This window comes from Oncorhynchus keta, chromosome 12 (assembly GCF_023373465.1).
Source record: "Oncorhynchus keta strain PuntledgeMale-10-30-2019 chromosome 12, Oket_V2, whole genome shotgun sequence".
Taxonomy (NCBI): domain Eukaryota; kingdom Metazoa; phylum Chordata; class Actinopteri; order Salmoniformes; family Salmonidae; genus Oncorhynchus; species Oncorhynchus keta.
Window position 1 is genome coordinate 35,456,904 of NC_068432.1, and position 20,519 is coordinate 35,477,422.

General features: G+C 43.2%; 1 protein-coding gene across 2 annotated transcripts in view; it reads left to right on the forward strand.

Moving 5' to 3' along the window:
- The window catches only part of LOC118372848 (bone morphogenetic protein receptor type-1B-like), a 194,908-nt gene that overhangs the window by 66,566 nt on the left and 107,823 nt on the right, over nt 1-20,519 (forward strand). The window contains exons 1-2 of one of the 2 annotated variants that reach the window (XM_052458141.1): nt 4,240-4,258; nt 4,712-4,788. The gene's annotated coding sequence lies outside the window, so the exon portion shown is untranslated. Of the gene's footprint in view, nt 1-4,239; nt 4,259-4,711; nt 4,789-20,519 lie in introns of those variants that run through there. The other variant, XM_052458140.1, reaches the window with a different exon arrangement.

Sequence of the window (20,519 nt, forward strand, 5' to 3'; positions counted from 1 at the left end):
AATTCCAAGCATAACCCTAGAGAGACTCCCTATGAATCCCCAGGTTCCAACTCCAGACCTGTCAGAGTACTTAACGTCATCTACTCATGTTGTATAGCCTTTCCTCAGATATTGTGAGTTGCACCCCTGTGAAAATAGTAACTCTCCCTAGTCCAATACACCAGTCTCTTCTTTTTTAATGACTTACGTGGTCTTTTAATACCTGAAGATAATCAAATCAGTCAGGTTTCAAACTGCCTGAGCAATCAAATCACGGGGATGTAATCACTCTCCAAAGTCATGTGATTTGTTCATCTGAACCATCAGTGACAGACTTGTATTGCATGAGAGTCTACCAGGTGGCGTTTGGTTCTGAATTCATTAGCTGTTAGGCCCTGCTTAATCAAATGACATGGTTTTTTTGGTCTGCATTCTGTGCAGATCGACACACAATTAAGGACCAGGTGGCGATTCGCATCTCTGCCTCAATGATTGCAACTCACCAACTACTATCACCATTATGCTGAGTATGTGGTCCAAGACGGAGCTGTAAGGTTTGGCGATGCTCTTCCTCCCGGGAAGGTTTGCCTGAAGGTTTCCATGATCTGTTTCACGTTGTAACAAGCACAACTCCCAAACGTGGTTATTGTTCCGCCATACATTTTAATCAGCCACTGAGGTTCATGAGTAAACTCCGCTAGCTACAGCAATGACTTCCAGGTTGATCCATGAAGAACTCGCTGTTGGCTGGGCTCCCTGCCTGTGCCATTAAAGGCCCTTTAGGGTTTAGAGTTGTGAACCTTCCCCAGGTCTTTCCACTGGCTCAGAGTGATCTTAGATTTGAATGCATTAGATTTAATATAGTCTATCAGGCCCTACACCCAAACAGGGTACTGTATTGCTACCAAGAATATCTAAATCAAAATTTGGCCCCCATGAAACTCCTCACAACGTATAACCAATCAAGAATTATTAAAGTAATGACAGACTGTCATTTATCTTTGCTTAATTGAGTTCTTGCCATAATATGGACTTGGTATCTTCGGTATACCACTCCTACATTGTCACAACACAACTGATTGGCTCAAATGCATTAAGACAGAAAGAAATTTAATATTAACACAAATTAACTTTTTCAAATTGAAATGCATTCCAGGTGACTACCTCATGAAGCTGGTTGAGAGAATACCAAGAGTGGTGTGCAAAGCTCTCATCAAGGCAAAGGGTGGCTACTTTGATGAATCTCAGATATAAAATATATTTTGATTTGTTTAACACTTTTTTGCTTACTACATGATTATGTGTTATTTCATAGTTTTGATGTCTTCAATATTATTATACAATGTAGAAAATAGTAAAAAATTAAGAAAAATCCTTGACTGAGTAGTCGTGTCCCATCTTTTGACTGGTGCTGAATATATATATATGCTTCTCTTTCTTAATGAATCAGAAAATCAGCATTTCTTGTTGTTTATCAAAGCTTCCTGGCTAACTCATTGATCCTGTTCTGTAGTATACCCCTCAGAGCTGCATTTGGACATTGTTTTCTCAGCAGACACACAGGAGAGTAGGTGTCTGTTTTTCCACCATGTGTTCTGTCAGAGTGGAGGGCTGGATCAGTGGAGGGTGGGACAGATGTGAGTGTGGTACTGTGGATATGTATTTATAGACTTTAGGTTGTTGACTTCATTGTGTTTCAAATGTTGATCAAACTCTGTGAATCTATAAAGTGTTATGTTGGAAGCTATTCATGTGATTAACACAGACTGTACAATACACATTTTACCAATCTACATAATTGCATTTTAAGCCTTACGACTCCAGAGCAGAGAGAGAGAGTGAGTTGTACTGTCATTTTTATTTTATTTTTTATTTTACCTTTATTTAACTATGCAAGTCAGTTAAGATCAAATTCTTATTTTCAATGACATCCTAGGAACAGTGGGTTAACTGCCTGTTCAGGGGCAGAACAACAGATTTGTACCTTGTCAGCTCGGGGATTTCCAGTTACTAGTCCAACGCTCTAACCACTAGGCTACCCTGCCGCCCCAAATACATCTTGTCTTTTCCACTGGGCTGGGGCAAGACCCAAACTGAGCATTTCTCCTAATAAAGGAATGCAGCGTCTGATTGACAAATGAGCCATTAGTCAGCCAGCAGACCAGACACAGGGTTTCCCTGCCAGGATTTCAGGGCCCACAGGCTTCCCATCGCAGGAGACACTGCAACAGATGGTTTAACACTCAGACACGGTCCTCAGAGCAGGATGGAAAAGAGGGTGAAGAGGAGGAGGTGGTTAAAACATCACCTGTTTTTACAATTCCTATGGACCAGTCTCACCCACAACAGTGGTGACAACGGAGAAACAACAAGTGGAAATACAGGACATGAGTCGGCAGAGAATTGTTCAGTCAAGATGGTGATTAAATAACGTATGTTTGTGTTCTGTTGTGTTTGTCATTACACAGCTGGATAAAAGTGGGCAGTGCGTTTGTTGATGTTGTGTTGTCCTCCAATGGGTTAGTTGGTGCTGCTGGGTTCAGGAAGAGTTCAGTAGAACAGCAGATGGGCAATTCAACGGTAGCAGAGTGACACAGACAAAATCCAATGATTGCAAAGTTAAACAAACCATACAACTTTATGGACAAGGACTACTTTTAAAGGCCCAATGCAGCCATTTTTATATCAGTATCAAATCATTTCTGGTTAACAATTAAGTACCTTACTGTAATAAATTGCATTAAAATGGGAAAAAAATATGTTTTAGGAAAACCTCTTTCTTAAGCAAGAATTCAGCTAGGACTGTCAGGAAGTGTTCTGAGTGGGGAGGGGAAAACTGAAAACTAGCTGGCAGAGAGGTTTGGAACTCTCTTTGTTATTGGTCTATTAACAAATTTACAGCATGGTGATGTCACCATGGAAAGCCAAAACTCCCGCCCACACAGACCTGCTGATTAGAATGTCTATATATATATATATATATATATATATATATATATATTGTATTTTCAACCAGCAACTACCATGATATAACACTGATTTTAAAAAATCTCACACTTTTGCAGTGTTAATTTCGTCAGCTGTTATATAATATCATATAAAACACAGGAAAATTGAATTTTCATTCAATGGGCCTTTAACAATTTCCACAGAAAATTTAGCAAAAACATATTTACTTGAAAAACAGTGCAGATGCAAAGTTTATGCTGTTTGTGACATCATTCTGTTACCAAACTTTGCATCAGCACTGTTCTTTAAGTAAATGTGCATCTGAGGCTGGGTCTGTATCTGTGTCACTATCTAATGAGTTTGGCTGGGGCTCCCATTTTGCAGAGGAACCAGGAGAACATTCTGCTCTGCTGAGAGAGAGGGAGAGAGCCTGGGGGGTGTCAGGAAGGACTATGACCTCCCTCAGTCTCAGTGGGATATAGAGAGGAGCTGTGCCATGTGTGTGTGTGTGTGTCCTCACTCAGTCAGAAACAACATGGCCACCCATCATTCAGACAGAAACAACATGGCCACCCATCACTCAGACAGAAACAACATGGCCACCCATCATTCAGACAGAAACAACATGGCCACCCATCATTCAGACAGAAACAACATGGCCACCCATCATTCAGACAGAAACAACATGGCCACCCATCATTCAGACAGAAACAACATGGCCACCCATCATTCAGACAGAAACAACATGGCCACCCATCATTAAGACAGAAACAACATGGCCACCCATCACTCAGACAGAAACAACATGGCCACCCATCACTCAGACAGAAACAACATGGCCACCCATCATTCAGACAGAAACAACATGGCCACCCATCATTAAGATAGAAACAACATGGCCACCCATCACTCAGACAGAAACAACATGGCCACCCATCACTCAGACAGAAACAACATGGCCACCCATCATTCAGACAGAAACAACATGGCCACCCATCACTCAGACAGAAACAACATGGCCACCCATCACTCAGACAGAAACAACATGGCCACCCATCACTCAGACAGAAACAACATGGCCACCCATCACAGACAGAAACAACATGGCCACCCATCATTCAAACAGCAATTATGAGTGAGTGTGTGTTATAAGTAATCTGTATGTAATCTGTAGGTGAGCTGTGTGTGACGTTCCAGTACTTGTCCTGTGAGGAGGACAGGGTGACTAGAGAAAAGGAGAGAATGATGAAGAGAGAGGATGTGCTTCTGCTTGTTGGGTTCTAGTCCAGGTCACTGTAAAGCACATTGTGACAAATGTTGATCTGAAAAGGTATTTGTATATAAAATGTGATGAATTAGTTGATGGATTGATTGATGGCTGGAAGAGGAAAGAGAACAATACCTCTCCTCCTCACCTTACATTTCTACCAGTGTTGTGATACAATGTGTCTGCAACAACAGCTGTGTGACTCCAGTATTGTGTGTGACTGTGGAAAACAGGCTAACATCTTATGGCACAATAATATTTTGTGACAGTCAGTCATGTGTAGCGCAGGCTAAAAATATTTCTTCTTTTCCGTCTCTTTCTTTGTCTCCTTCACTTTGTCCACTCAAACTTTAACTGTCCTTCTATGTTGTGTATTTGAGTCTCTCCTTCTCTGTCTCTATTTCTCCCCCTTTCACTTTGCTTTCTCCCTATTGATTTTATTCCTGATGGATAGCATTGTCAGTTTTGAAGTCTGTCAGAGATGTAATTTTGTTGTCTCACTCTCATCTTGGGCAGGTGACCGATTCACAAGTTATACATCTTGGTTGTGTGGAATAGCTGGGAGCTGAAAACTGAGAGACACAAGAACATCGGTGAGTGAACCCTCTACTCTCTGTATTGCCTCTATTTTGGAGACGGGGCAAGTGGTCAAGGGAACAAAACAAAACAAGGGTGTGAAGGGTTGAAGTGTAGAGAAGAGGGGTGATTGGCTGGAGCTTGGAGGTGAGAGGCTGGAGCTTGGAGGTGATTGGCTGGAGCTTGGGGGTGTGAGGCTGGAGCTTGGAGGTGAGAGGCTGGAGCTTGGAGGTGAGAGGCTGGAGCTTGGAGGTGATTGGCTGGAGCTTGGAGGTGAGAGGCTGGAGCTTGGAGGTGATTGGCTGGAGCTTGGAGGTGTGAGACTGGAGCTTAGAGGTGTGAGGCTGGAGCTTGGAGGTGAGAGGCTGGAGCTTGGAGGTGAGAGGCTGGAGCTTGGAGGTGATTGGCTGGAGCTTGGGGGTGAGAGGCTGGAGCTTGGGGGTGAGAGGCTGGAGCTTGGAGGTGTGAGACTGGAGCTTGGGGGTGAGAGGCTGGAGCTTGGAGGTGAGAGGCTGGAGCTTGGAGGTGTGAGACTGGAGCTTAGAGGTGTGAGACTGGAGCTTGGGGGTGAGAGGCTGGAGCTTGGAGGTGAGAGGCTGGAGCTTGGAGGTGTGAGACTGGAGCTTAGAGGTGTGAGACTGGAGCTTGGGGGTGAGAGGCTGGAGCTTGGAGGTGTGAGACTGGAGCTTAGAGGTGTGAGACTGGAGCTTGGGGTGAGAGGCTGGAGCTTGGAGGTGAGAGGCTGGAGCTTGGGGGTGAGAGGCTGAAGCTTGGAGGTGAGAGGCTGGAGCTTGAGGGTGAGTGCCTGGAGCTTGGGGGTACGCTGAGTCCCGCTGTAACAGAGACTGGACTATGATTGGTGGTTCCCTCTAGAACCATAAGAGACTTGATCAGGGACAAGCCGTCCCCCTTTTGCAGGCCCACAGATCAATTTCCCCCCCCCAAAAAATATTATGATTATTATTTATATTTTTGGGGAACTCAGTCGAGGTCTCAAATTACTGTTGAGAGTTAGAATTTCACATTTTTGTTGTGCATCAGCAGTCGGTTGTGCATCAGCGGTCGGTTGTGCATCAGCAGTCGGTTGTGCATCAGCAGTCGGTTGTGCATCAGCAGTCGGTTGTGCATCAGCAGTCGGTTGTGCATCAGCAGTCGCTTGTGCATCAGCAGTTGGTTGTGCATCAGCAGTCGGTTGTGCATCAGCCGGCTCTAACTGCATGTGTGGGTATGATTTAAGATTTTTGGTGGCTCCCAACCCATCCCTGGACTAGAATATGACGCTGTAGGGCAGCTCTGTGAATAAAACGGGCTTGGAACCTCTAACCCTGGCAATTTGAATTGTATACAGATGGGTACACTCGCAATGGCTGCCTATTGCGATGCAATTTCCTTGGTAATGTAGAATGTTAATTCAAATTATGCTAACTGCATGAGAATAGCCTCATGCAATGGAATGCATTTTTTATCATTTAGTTGATTCAAAAATCACAGCACAGATTGATTGGGGCACCTGCATTTACTTCCTGCTTTCACTTCCTGCTTTGCTCCTATGGGTACACTCACAATGTCCACCAGTCCACCCATTATGCCATAATTGAATGGGGATTGGGACGCCCGTTCTATTACTTTTATTTCTATGTCTGTGGTGCCATGATACTGGAAACTAGACTGTGATGCTGTAAAGCAGGGCTCTGTGGTTCAGAGATACTGGTCCAGTAGTGTAGTGCTTTTTTGGGGGGTAAATTAAATAATTTCCTCAATCAAAGCTTGTACCGACAGATGTAGCCTATTGAATAGCCTATCATAGAACAGAGTATAGAACATACCTGTTGCAGGAGAGCTACCCTCCTGTAGGTTTTCACTCCAACCCCAGTTGTAACTATCCTGATTCATCTTATCAGCCAGATAATTATTAGAATCAGGTGTACTAGATTAGGGTTGGAATGAACCTACAGGATGGTAGCTCTCCAGGAACTGGGTTGGAGAGCCCTGTTATAAAATACTATATGCATAAAATGCATCCTCCAATTGCGATGTCTGCCTATGCCCACACATTATTGTCTCAAGAACATCTTCTATTTTTAATACCCACAAACACAGAGTTAGGCATACCTCGTTTCAAAATAGGCCATCATCACTGTCAATCGTGAATGATACTTCTTCAAGTGTTACTGCTGAAACTGCATCTGCATGCCAATCATTTGATGGATCTCAATCAGTTTGATGGGAATAGCGTCTGCATTTCCATCTTCTTGAATTATTTGGCATAGGGAACTGACCTTGAAGAGTGTTCTATTAAACGATTGGAGCGCCCTTCGTGGTTCTGAATGCACAGCGCCAGGATCACACAATGACGTTGAACCAACTTGTCTTTCTGAAGGATAGCTGAATGATAGCTCTGCCATTCGGCCAGTTCAGGAAAAAACAACAATCATTTGCAGTGTACCCTAATAGGCCTGAGACTACATGGTATATATCTATCTGTAGGCTGTAGCCTAATAGGCCTGAGACTACATGGTATATATCTATCTGTAGGCTGTAGCCTAATAGGCCTGAGACTACATGGTATATATCTATCTGTAGGCTGTAGCCTAATAGGCCTGAGACTACATGGTATATATCTATCTGTAGGCTGTAGCCTAATAGGCCTGAGACTACATGGTATATATCTATCTATCTGTAGGCTGTAGCCTAATAGTCCTACAACTACATGGTATATATCTATCTGTAGGCTGTAGCCTAATAGTCCTACAACTACATGGTATATATCTATCTGTAGGCTGTAGCCTAATAGTCCTACAACTACATGGTATATATCTATCTGTAGGCTGTAGCCTAATAGTCCTACAACTACATGGTATATATCTATCTGTAGGCTGTAGCCTAATAGTCCTACAACTACATGGTATATATCTATCTGTAGGCTGTAGCCTAATAGTCCTACAACTACATGGTATATATATATCTATCTGTAGGCTGTAGCCTAATAGTCCTACAACTACATGGTATATATCTATCTGTAGGCTGTAGCCTAATAGTCCTACAACTACATGGTATATATCTATCTGTAGGCTGTAGCCTAATAGGCCTGAGACTACATGGTATATATCTATCTGTAGGCTGTAGCCTAATAGGCCTGAGACTACATGGTATATATCTATCTGTAGGCTATAGCCTAATAGGCCTGAGACTACATGGTATATATCTATCTGTAGGCTGTAGCCTAATAGGCCTGAGACTACATGGTATATATCTATCTGTAGGCTGTAGCCTAATAGGCCTGAGACTACATGGTATATATCTATCTGTAGGCTGTAGCCTAATAGTCCTACAACTACATGGTATATATCTATCTGTAGGCTGTAGCCTAATAGGCCTGAGACTACATGGTATATATCTATCTGTAGGCTGTAGCCTAATAGGCCTGAGACTACATGGTATATATCTATCTGTAGGCTGTAGCCTAATAGGCCTGAGACTACATGGTATATATCTATCTGTAGGCTGTAGCCTAATAGTCCTACAACTACATGGTATATATCTATCTGTAGGCTGTAGCCTAATAGTCCTACAACTAGATGGTATATATCTATCTGTAGGCTGTAGCCTAATAGTCCTACAACTACATGGTATATATCTATCTGTAGGCTGTAGCCTAATAGGCCTGAGACTACATGGTATATATCTATCTCTAGGCTGTCGCCTAATAGGCCTGAGACTACATGGTATATATCTATCTGTAGGCTGTAGCCTAATAGGCCTGAGACTACATGGTATATATCTATCTGTAGGCTGTAGCCTAATAGTCCTACAACTACATGGTATATATCTATCTCTAGGCTGTAGCCTAATAGGCCTGAAACTACATGGTATATATCTATCTGTAGGCTGTAGCCTAATAGTCCTACAACTACATGGTATATATCTATCTGTAGGCTGTACCCTAATAGGCCTGAGACTACATGGTATATATTTATCTGTAGGCTGTAGCCTAATAGGCCTGAGACTACATGGTATATATCTATCTGTAGGCTATAGCCTAATAGGCCTGAGACTACATGGTATATATCTATCTGTAGGCTGTAGCCTAATAGGCCTGAGACTACATGGTATATATCTATCTGTAGGCTGTAGCCTAATAGTCCTACAACTACATGGTATATATCTATCTGTAGGCTGTAGCCTAATAGGCCTGAGACTACATGGTATATATTTATCTGTAGGCTGTAGCCTAATAGGCCTGAGACTACATGGTATATATCTATCTGTAGGCTATAGCCTAATAGGCCTGAGACTACATGGTATATATCTATCTGTAGGCTGTAGCCTAATAGGCCTGAGACTACATGGTATATATCTATCTGTAGGCTGTAGCCTAATAGGCCTGAGACTACATGGTATATATCTATCTGTAGGCTGTAGCCTAATAGGCCTGAGACTACATGGTATATATCTATCTGTAGGCTGTAGCCTAATAGGCCTGAGACTACATGGTATATATCTATCTGTAGGCTGTAGCCTAATAGTCCTACAACTACATGGTATATATCTATCTGTAGGATGTAGCCTAATAGGCCTGAGACTACATGGTATATATTTATCTGTAGGCTGTAGCCTAATAGGCCTGAGACTACATGGTATATATCTATCTGTAGGCTATAGCCTAATAGGCCTGAGACTACATGGTATATATCTATCTGTAGGCTGTAGCCTAATAGGCCTGAGACTACATGGTATATATCTATCTGTAGGCTATAGCCTAATAGGCCTGAGACTACATGGTATATATCTATCTGTAGGCTGTAGCCTAATAGGCCTGAGACTACATGGTATATATCTATCTGTAGGCTATAGCCTAATAGGCCTGAGACTACATGGTATATATCTATCTGTAGGCTGTAGCCTAATAGTCCTACAACTACATGGTATATATCTATCTGTAGGCTGTAGCCTAATAGGCCTGAGACTACATGGTATATATCTATCTGTAGGCTGTAGCCTAATAGGCCTGAGACTACATGGTATATATCTATCTGTAGGCTGTAGCCTAATAGGCCTGAGACTACATGGTATATATCTATCTGTAGGCTGTAGCCTAATAGGCCTGAGACTACATGGTATATATCTATCTGTAGGCTGTAGCCTAATAGGCCTGAGACTACATGGTATATATTTATCTGTAGGCTGTAGCCTAATAGGCCTGAGACTACATGGTATATATCTATCTGTAGGCTATAGCCTAATAGGCCTGAGACTACATGGTATATATCTATCTGTAGGCTGTAGCCTAATAGGCCTGAGACTACATGGTATATATCTATCTGTAGGCTATAGCCTAATAGGCCTGAGACTACATGGTATATATCTATCTGTAGGCTGTAGCCTAATAGGCCTGAGACTACATGGTATATATCTATCTGTAGGCTATAGCCTAATAGGCCTGAGACTACATGGTATATATCTATCTATCTGTAGGCTGTAGCCTAATAGGCCTGAGACTACATGGTATATATTTATCTGTAGGCTGTAGCCTAATAGGCCTGAGACTACATGGTATATATCTATCTGTAGGCTGTAGCCTAATAGGCCTGAGACTACATGGTATATATCTATCTGTAGGCTGTAGCCTAATAGGCCTGAGACTACATGGTATATATCTATCTGTAGGCTGTAGCCTAATAGTCCTACAACTACATGGTATATATATATCTATCTGTAGGCTGTAGCCTAATAGGCCTGAGACTACATGGTATATATCTATCTGTAGGCTGTAGCCTAATAGTCCTACAACTACATGGTATATATATATCTATCTGTAGGCTATAGCCTAATAGGCCTACGACTACATGGTACATATCTATCTGTAGGCTGTAGCCTAATAGGCCTACGACTACATGGTATATATCTATCGCTAGGCTACAGCCTAATGTAAATACATATACATACGGACTGTATAAAACATTAAGAACACCTGCTCTTTCCACTGACCAGGTGAAAACTATGATCCCTTATTTATGTCACTTGTTAAATTCACTTCAATCAGTGTATATGAAGGGGAGGAGAAGGATTTTTAAGCCTTGAGACATGGATTGTGTTAGTGTGCCATTCAGAGGGTGAATGGGCAAGAAAAAATATTTAAGTGCCTTTGAACGGGGTATGGTAGTTGGTGCCAGGCACAGCAGTTTAAGTGTGTCAAGAACTGCAACGCTGCTATTATCGAATAAAAGAAAACAGAGATAAAATATCAATTCATAGGATTTATATCAACACCATAGTGCCCTCAAAGCTCATCAATAAGCACCTCCCTCTGCAACTGGACCCTGGACTTCCTGACGGGACGCACCCAGGTGGTAAGGGTAGGTAACAACACATCCGCCACGCTGATCCTCAACACAGGTGCCCCTCAGGGTTGAGTGCTAAGTCCCCTCCTGTACTCCCCTCTCGCACTGATGACTGCGTAGCCAGGTACGACTCCAACACCATCATTAAATTTGCCGATGACACAACAGTGGTAGGCCTGATCACCGACAATGACGAGACAGCCTATAGGGAAGAGGAGACCTGGTGGTGTGGTGCCAGGATAACAACCTCTCCCTCAACGTGATCAAGACAAATTAGATGATTGTGATCTACAGGAAAAAGAGTACAAAGCACACCCCCATTCTCATCGACAGGGCTGCAGTGGAGCAGGTTGAGAGTTTTGAGTTCCTTGGTGTGTTACAACTGGGGTTGGAGTGAAAACCTACAGGAGGGTACAAACTAACATGGTCCAAGCACACAGTGACAGTCGTGAAGAGGGCACGACAAAACCTATTGCCCCTCAGGAGACTGAAAATATTTGGCATGGGCCCTCAGATCCTCAAAAGGTTCTACAGCTGCACCATCGAGAGCATTCTGACTGGTTGCATCACTGCCTGGTGTGGCAACTGCTCGGCCTCCAACCGCAAAGCACTACAGAGGGTAGTGCAAACGGCCCAGTACATCACTGGGGCCAAGCTTCCTGCCATCCAGGACCTCTATATCAGGTGGTGTCAGAGGAAAGCCCTGAAATTGTCAAAGATTCCAGCCACCCAAGTCACAGACTGTTCTCTCTACTACCAGATGTCAAGCGGTACCGGAGCGCCAAGTCTAGGTCCAAGAGGCTTCTAAGCAGCTTCTACCCCCAAGCCAGAAGACTCCTGGACATCTAGTCAAATGGCTACCCAGACTATTCACATTGCCCCCCCCCCCCACACCACTACCACTCTCTGTTGTCATCTATGCATAGTCACTTTAATTACTCTACCTACATTTACATTCTACCTCAACTAACCGGTGTCCCCGCACATTGATTCTGTACTGGCACTCCCCTGTATATATTGTTATTTTTTTACTGCTGCTCTTTAGTGACTTGTTACTTTTATCTCTTATTCTTATCCGTATTTTTTCTTATCCGACTGCACTGTCGGTTAGGGCTCCTTTAGTAAGCATTTCACTGTAAGGTCTACTACACCTGTTGTATTCAGCATTTCACTGTAAGGTCTACTACACCTGTTGTATTCAGCATTTCACTGTAAGGTCTACTACACCTGTTGTATTCAGCATTTCACTGTAAGGTCTACTACACCTGTTGTATTCAGCATTTCACTGTAAAGTCTACTACACCTGTTGTATTCAGCATTTCATTGTAAGGTCTACTACACCTGTTGTATTCAGCATTTCATTGTAAGGTCTACTACACCTGTTGTATTCAGCATTTCACTGTAAGGTCTACTACACCTGTTGTATTCAGCATTTCACTGTAAGGTCTACTACACCTGTTGTATTCAGCATTTCACTGTAAGGTCTACTACACCTGTTGTATTCAGCATTTCACTGTAAGGTCTACTACACCTGTTGTATTCAGCATTTCACTGTAAGGTCTACTACACCTGTTGTATTCAGCATTTCACTGTAAAGTCTACTACACCTGTTGTATTCAGCATTTCACTGTAAAGTCTACTACACCTGTTGTATTCAGCATTTCACTGTAAAGTCTACTACACCTGTTGTATTCAGCATTTCATTGTAAGGTCTACTACACCTGTTGTATTCAGCATTTCACTGTAAGGTCTACTACACCTGTTGTATTCGGCATTTCACTGTAAGGTCTACTACACCTGTTGTATTCAGCATTTCACTGTAAAGTCTACTACACCTGTTGTATTCAGCATTTCACTGTAAGGTCTACTACACCTGTTGTATTCAGCATTTCATTGTACGGTCTACTACACCTGTTGTATTCAGCATTTCACTGTACGGTCTACTACACCTGTTGTATTCAGCATTTCACTGTAAGGTCTACTACACCTGTTGTATTCAGCATTTCACTGTAAGGTCTACTACACCTGTTGTATTCAGCATTTCACTGTAAGGTCTACTACACCTGTTGTATTCAGCATTTCACTGTAAGGTCTACTACACCTGTTGTATTCAGCATTTCATTGTACGGTCTACTACACCTGTTGTATTCAGCATTTCACTGTAAGGTCTACTACACCTGTTGTATTCAGCATTTCACTGTAAGGTCTACTACACCTGTTGTATTCAGCATTTCACTGTAAGGTCTACTACACCTGTTGTATTCAGCATTTCACTGTAAGGTCTACTACACCTGTTGTATTCAGCATTTCACTGTAAGGTCTACTACACCTGTTGTATTCGGCGCATGTGACTAATAACATTTGATTTGATTAGATTTGCATAGATTAAATCATCAAATCAATTGACCAAGTACCAGTCGCAAGCCTTTTTTTGGTATAAAAAAAGCAACTACGTAGTAACATAAATTATTCCTACATGAAATTGCGGGATATTTGTTTTAAAATCAAGCTTTTGCATGCGTCTAAAAAAGATATAACCTAAATGCATTACTTCCTCCAATTTGGCCCAATTCTCATTTCCAATTTCCCACCCTGACATACCAAGCTAGAATGGGCCCGGTGTCTCAAACCAATAGCCAATAGGCTAAGTGTTCACATATCGTTTCTTGGTTCTACTGCACAAGAGGGGGTCCATTGTGTTTAATGAACATCAAGGCAGACACACAGTAAATTTAGATGTTTCTTCTCAACGTTCTGAATGGCCAAAGTGGTCAAGCCTCTGACGGGCCTCCGCAGTGCACAGGCGTAATCTAGAGTTCTTCATCATTACCGCCACCGCCAGAGAGAAGACGGGGAGGAAACCCCCATTTACCTACCCCTGGGCTGCAATACATATTTATTTGGTTAGTTGTTTGTTTTTCATGGGATTTTAGTGGTAATTAAATAGAATTTATCACAATATATTTTCCAGAAATAGTTTTACCAGCTCTGCACTTACAGCAGCACTACACCCTGTACTGGTCCCTCTAGAACCAACAGAGACTAGACTATGTTTGGGAGGCCAAGCGTGACGGATGGTCCTAAACCTACTGGGGCACAGGGGGGCAGGGCTGTGTGCCCTCATTGTGGTTGGGGGCAGAGAGTATGCCCATCTATCTCTCTCTCTATATCTCTATCTCTCTCTCTCTCTCTCTCTACCTTTTTCTCTCACCCTCTGTTTCTTGTCGCACACACACACACACACACACACACACACACACACACACACACACACACACACACACACACACACACACACACACACACACACACACACACACACACACACACACACACACACACACACACACGTACAAATGTATATGTACACTTCACACATTTTTATCAGGACATGAATTAATGCACTAATAGAAAACCCCTGTCTTTTTGAGCCTCTGTCTCCATCATTAGAAATGATTTTGGGCAGCAATACTATCCTTCAGAACAAAATGTTGTTTCATTTATCTGGCTAGTCTAACACGCTCCAATTACCTCAGTCTTATATTTCGGTGTGTGTATTGTTTTTGATAGGTTTGAAACAAACCACTTTGTCCGTTGACCAAACTCTTCCCTGAACTCTCCTTGCACTCTGGCTGTGCTCAAACATTCCTACACGCGCTCACTGCACACACACAATCAGTGCTTGTTAAGGAGAGTGAGATATTGTAAACACACACCCCTTTTCCCCATAATTACAGCTTCTGTGAACCTCAGGGAGCACTCAGCCCTTCTGGGCGCCTCGCTCCTATTCCAACTGTGCGGCCAGTCTGTATTTGCCCTCCCGTCTCGACCTCTCATCTCCTACTCTCACTGGACAATTCATCTGCTCATCCACAGACACACCGATCAGGACTCTCAGTTTGACTTTCATGTTTCGTAATTAAAGTATTTTAACTTTGGATGTTATCTCAGTTTGCCCGGGCTGTAAACGGAGAAAGAGGTGTCTCTTAATCTGCCATGGCTTTTGCTCTCTGGCTCCCCCTCATCTCTCCCTCTTTCCCTCCTCCCCTCTCTCTCTTTCCCTCCCCCTCATCTCTCTCTCTTTCCCTCCCCCTCATCTCTCTCTCTTTCCCTCCTCCCCTCTCTCTCTTTCCCTCCTCCCCTATCTCTCTTTCCCTTCTCCCCTCTCTCTCTTTCCCTCCTCCCCTCTCTCTCTTTCCCTCCCCCTCCCTCTTTCTACTTGTTTTTTTATCCTCTCTTTGATCCTATTGTTTTTTACCCTCTCCTCTCCTCTCCTCTCCTCTCCTCTCCTCTCCTCTCCCCTTCACTCTCCCCTCTCTCTTCCTCTCCTCTCCTCTCCCCTCTGGGCTGGTCGGCTGGTTGATTAGCACTTTGGTCTTGTTCTGCCTAATTGGAGGAGGGAGACAGGTGGCGCCACTGTAACGATCAGCCTCGTTAGCGGAGCTCTCGCTAGCGCAGCCTGTGTGATCTCTTTGTTTTTACTGTGTGAATGCCCCAGGGAGGGCATGAACTTCTGACGCTGCTGTGTACAGTACGCCAGGCCGGTCCCACTCACTCAGAAGAGAGCCCCCAGATCTCCAATAACCCACACTGAGCTCCTGTTATTGTAGCAAGTGTCAAGGCTCTTTGTACAAAGCAGCACCACTATAAACCCCAAACAGCCCAGACAAAACATTCCTCTCTGTGATTGGACAGGGTTGATTTTGGACATCCAGGTGTCTGGGAGAGAGATTCAGTGCACTATTCTATGTAGCCATTTAGATTCAAGTTTAAAGTGTACCATGATGATATTTAGGTGTTGGGTCAGGACTATAGGTGGGGTGTGTGTGGTCGTGAACGATACGTCCATGGTGGTACTGAACTGTTCTGTACTGTAGGTCTAGTGTTAAATGGTGTTTAATATTAGGGGTTCAGCATTAAATATTTGTTATATATTTGTTTACACACTTTTATTCATTTGATTATGCCGATATGTATTGGTTGTCAATGTGTTGGCATCAAACTGGTGGCAGTTGTTAAGACTAGTCAATTGTTTGAAAAGTTATATTGATTAGATACCTTTTCCAGACAGTGTGTTACTGTAGATAGTGTTGTGTCAGTACTGTAGGTCCAGACAGTGTGTTACTGGAGATAGTGTTGTGTCAGTACTGTAGGTCCAGACAGTGTGTTACTGTAGGTCCAGACAGTGTGTTAATGTAGATAGTGTTGTGTCAGTACTGTAGGTCCAGACAGTGTGTTACTGTAGATAGTGTTGTGTCAGTACTGTAGGTCCAGACAGTGTGTTACTGTAGATAGTGTTGTGTCAGTACTGTAGGTCCAGACAGTGTGTTACTGTAGGTCCAGACAGTGTGTTAATGTAGATAGTGTTGTGTCAGTACTGTAGGTCCAGACAGTGTGTTACTGTAGATAGTGTTGTGTCAGTACTGTAGGTCCAGACAGTGTGTTACTGTAGATAGTGTTGTGTCAGTACTGTAGGTCCAGACAGTGTGTTACTGTAGATCGTGTTGTGTCAGTATTGTAGGTCCTACAGTGTTGTGTCAGTACTGTAGGTCCAGACAGTGTGTTACTGTAGATGTTGTGTCAGTACTGTAGGTCCAGACAGTGTGTTACTGTAGATAGTGTTGTGTCAGTACTGTAGGTCCAGACAGTGTGTTACTGTAGATAGTGTTGTCAGTCAGTACTGTACTGTAGGTCCAGACAGTGTGTTAATGTAGATAGTGTTGTGTCAGTACTGTAGGTCCAGACAGTGTGTTACTGTAGATAGTGTTGTGTCAGTACTGTAGGTCCAGACAGTATGTTACTGTAGATAGTGTTGTGTCAGTACTGTAGGTCCAGACAGTGTGTTACTGTAGATAGTGTTGTGTCAGTACTGTAGGTCCAGACAGTGTGTTAATGTAGATAGTGTTGTGTCAGTACTGTAGGTCCAGACAGTGTGTTACTGTAGGTGCAGACAGTGTGTTACTGTAGATAGTGTTGTGTCAGTACTGTAGGTCCAGACAGTGTGTTACTGTAGATAGTGTTGTGTCAGTACTGTAGGTCCAGACAGTGTGTTACTGTAGATAGTGTTGTGTCAGTACTGTAGGTCCAGACAGTGTGTTACTGTAGATAGTGTTGTGTCAGTACTGTAGGTCCAGACAGTGTGTTACTGTAGATAGTGTTGTGTCAGTACTGTAGGTCCAGACAGTGTGTTACTGTAGATAGTGTTGTGTCAGTACTGTAGGTCCAGACAGTGTGTTACTGTAGATAGTGTTGTAGGTCCAGTACTGTACTGTAGGTCCAGACAGTGTGTTACTGTAGATAGTGTTGTGTCAGTACTGTAGGTCCAGACAGTGTGTTACTGTAGATAGTGTTGTGTCAGTACTGTAGGTCCAGACAGTGTGTTACTGTAGATAGTGTTGTGTCAGTACTGTAGGTCCAGACAGTGTGTTACTGTAGATAGTGTTGTGTCAGTACTGTAGGTCCAGACAGTGTGTTACTGTAGTAGTGTTGTAGATAGTGTTGTGTCAGTACTGTAGGTCCAGACAGTGTGTTACTGTAGATAGTGTGTGTCAGTATAGTGTTACTGTAGATAGTTGTGTCAGTACTGTAGGTCCAGACAGTGTGTTACTGTAGATAGTGTTGTGTCAGTACTGTAGGTCCAGACAGTGTGTTACTGTAGATAGTGTTGTGTCAGTACTGTAGGTCCAGACAGTGTGTTACTGTAGATAGTGTTGTGTCAGTACTGTAGGTCCAGACAGTGTGTTACTGTAGATAGTGTTGTGTCAGTACTGTAGGTCCAGACAGTGTGTTACTGTAGATAGTGTTGTGTCAGTACTGTAGGTCCAGACAGTGTGTTACTGTAGATAGTGTTGTGTCAGTACTGTAGGTCCAGACAGTGTGTTACTGTAGATAGTGTTGTGTCAGTACTGTAGGTCCAGACAGTGTGTTACTGTAGATAGTGTTGTGTCAGTACTGTAGGTCCAGACAGTGTGTTACTGTAGATAGTGTTGTGTCAGTACTGTAGGTCCAGACAGTGTGTTACTGTAGATAGTGTTGTGTCAGTACTGTAGGTCCAGACAGTGTGTTACTGTAGATAGTGTTGTGTCAGTACTGTAGGTCCAGACAGTGTGTTACTGTAGATAGTGTTGTGTCAGTACTGTAGGTCCAGACAGTGTGTTACTGTAGATAGTGTTGTGTCAGTACTGTAGGTCCAGACAGTGTGTTACTGTAGATAGTGTTGTGTCAGTACTGTAGGTCCAGACAGTGTGTTACTGTAGATAGTGTTGTGTCAGTACTGTAGGTCAGTACAGTCCAGTGTGTTACTGTAGATAGTGTGTGTGTTACTGTAGATAGTGTGTGTCAGTACTGTAGGTCCAGACAGTGTGTTACTGTAGATAGTGTTGTGTCAGTACTGTAGGTCCAGACAGTGTGTTACTGTAGATAGTGTTGTGTCAGTACTGTAGGTCCAGACAGTGTGTTACTGTAGTCCAGATAGTGTTGTGTCAGTACTGTAGGTCCAGACAGTGTGTTACTGTAGATAGTGTTGTGTCAGTACTGTAGGTCCAGACAGTGTGTTACTGTAGATAGTGTTGTGTCAGTACTGTAGGTCCAGACAGTGTGTTACTGTAGATAGTGTTGTGTCAGTACTGTAGGTCCAGACAGTGTGTTACTGTAGATAGTGTTGTGTCAGTACTGTAGGTCCAGACAGTGTGTTACTGTAGATAGTGTTGTGTCAGTACTGTAGGTCCAGACAGTGTGTTACTGTAGATAGTGTTGTGTCAGTACTGTAGGTCCAGACAGTGTGTTACTGTAGATAGTGTTGTGTCAGTACTGTAGGTCCAGACAGTGTGTTACTGTAGATAGTGTTGTGTCAGTACTGTAGGTCCAGACAGTGTGTTACTGTAGATAGTGTTGTGTCAGTACTGTAGGTCCAGACAGTGTGTTACTGTAGATAGTGTTGTGTCAGTACTGTAGGTCCCAGTTACTGTAGATAGTGTTGTGTGTGTTACTGTAGATAGTGTTGTGTCAGTACTGTAGGTCCAGACAGTGTGTTACTGTAGATAGTGTTGTGTCAGTACTGTAGGTCCAGACAGTGTGTTATGTAGATAGTGTTGTGTCAGTACTGTAGGTCCAGACAGTGTGTTACTGTAGATAGTGTTGTGTCAGTACTGTAGGTCCAGACACTGTAGTGTGTTACTGTAGATAGTGTTGTGTCAGTAGGTCCAGACAGTGTGTTACTGTAGATAGTGTTGTGTCAGTACTGTAGGTCCAGACAGTGTGTTACTGTAGATAGTGTTGTGTCAGTACTGTAGGTCCAGACAATGTTACTGTAGATAGTGTTGTGTCAGTACTGTAGGTCCAGACAGTGTGTTACTGTAGATAGTGTTGTGTCAGTACTGTAGGTCCAGACAGTGTGTTACTGTAGATAGTGTTGTGTCAGTACTGTAGGTCCAGACAGTGTGTTACTGTAGATAGTGTTGTGTCAGTACTGTAGGTCCAGACAGTGTGTTACTGTAGATAGTGTTGTGTCAGTACTGTAGGTCCAGACAGTGTGTTACTGTAGATAGTGTTGTGTCAGTACTGTAGGTCCAGACAGTGTGTTACTGTAGATAGTGTTGTGTCAGTACTGTAGGTCCAGACAGTGTTACTGTAGATAGTGTTGTGTCAGTACTGTAGGTCCAGACAGTGTGTTACTGTAGATAGTGTTGTGTCAGTACTTGTCCAGACAGTGTGTTACTGTAGATACTGTGTCAGTACTAGGTCCAGACAGTGTGTTACTGTAGATAGTGTTGTGTCAGTACTGTAGGTCCAGACAGTGTGTTACTGTAGATAGTGTTGTGTCAGTACTGTAGGTCCAGACAGTGTGTTACTGTAGATAGTGTTGTGTCAGTACTGTAGGTCCAGACAGTGTGTTACTGTAGATAGTGTTGTGTCAGTACTGTAGGTCCAGACAGTGTGTTACTGTAGATAGTGTTGTGTCAGTACTGTAGGTCCAGACAGTGTGTTACTGTAGATAGTGTTGTGTCAGTACTGTAGGTCCAGACAGTGTGTTACTGTAGATAGTGTTGTGTCAGTACTGTAGGTCCAGACAGTGTGTTACTGTAGATAGTGTTGTGTCAGTACTGTGTGTGTAGGTCCAGACAGTGTGTTACTGTAGATAGTGTTGTGTCAGTACTGTAGGTCCAGACAGTGTGTTACTGTAGATAGTGTTGTGTCAGTACTGTAGGTCCAGACAGTGTGTTACTGTAGATAGTCATGTGTCAGTACTGTAGGTCCAGACAGTAGATAGTGTCAGTACTGTAGGTCCAGACAGTGTGTTACTGTAGATAGTGTTGTGTCAGTACTGTAGGTCCAGACAGTGTGTTAATGTAGATAGTGTTGTGTCAGTACTGTAGGTCCAGTTACTGTAGATAACTGTGTCAGTACTG